This window comes from Calidris pugnax, unplaced genomic scaffold (assembly GCF_001431845.1).
Source record: "Calidris pugnax isolate Ruff unplaced genomic scaffold, ASM143184v1 scaffold81, whole genome shotgun sequence".
In the NCBI taxonomy this organism is placed as follows: Eukaryota; Metazoa; Chordata; class Aves; order Charadriiformes; family Scolopacidae; genus Calidris; species Calidris pugnax.
In genome coordinates, this window is record NW_015090880.1 from 8,420,403 (window position 1) to 8,420,768 (window position 366).

The window sequence follows — 366 nt, forward strand, 5'->3', positions numbered from 1 at the left end:
AAAAAAAAAAAAAAAAAAAAAAGACCTGAAGAGTAGGGGTTTGTAAGACGGTTGTAGAGTGGCTTCTATAAATAGTCATAATCCTGGGCACGGTGAATATATTTTGCACATCTTACTTTGGAGAAAAGAAAAGAAAAAAGTTCACTTTAGCCTGTAATATTTACCCAGTAGTTTTTCCTCTTTCTCCCAGATACTGCCAACCTGCAGAGTTGTGTCTGTCCCTACGTTTTGGTTACCGCTGTTGACTCTCAGCATCAGTTTGCCGGTAGCTTTTGCTTTCCACCATGTTTTTGTTTTCCATTAGCCACGTCGGTAGGTCGTTTGTCTCTCTCGGACAGTGTGGGAGCCTAAGTTATTTCCATGATT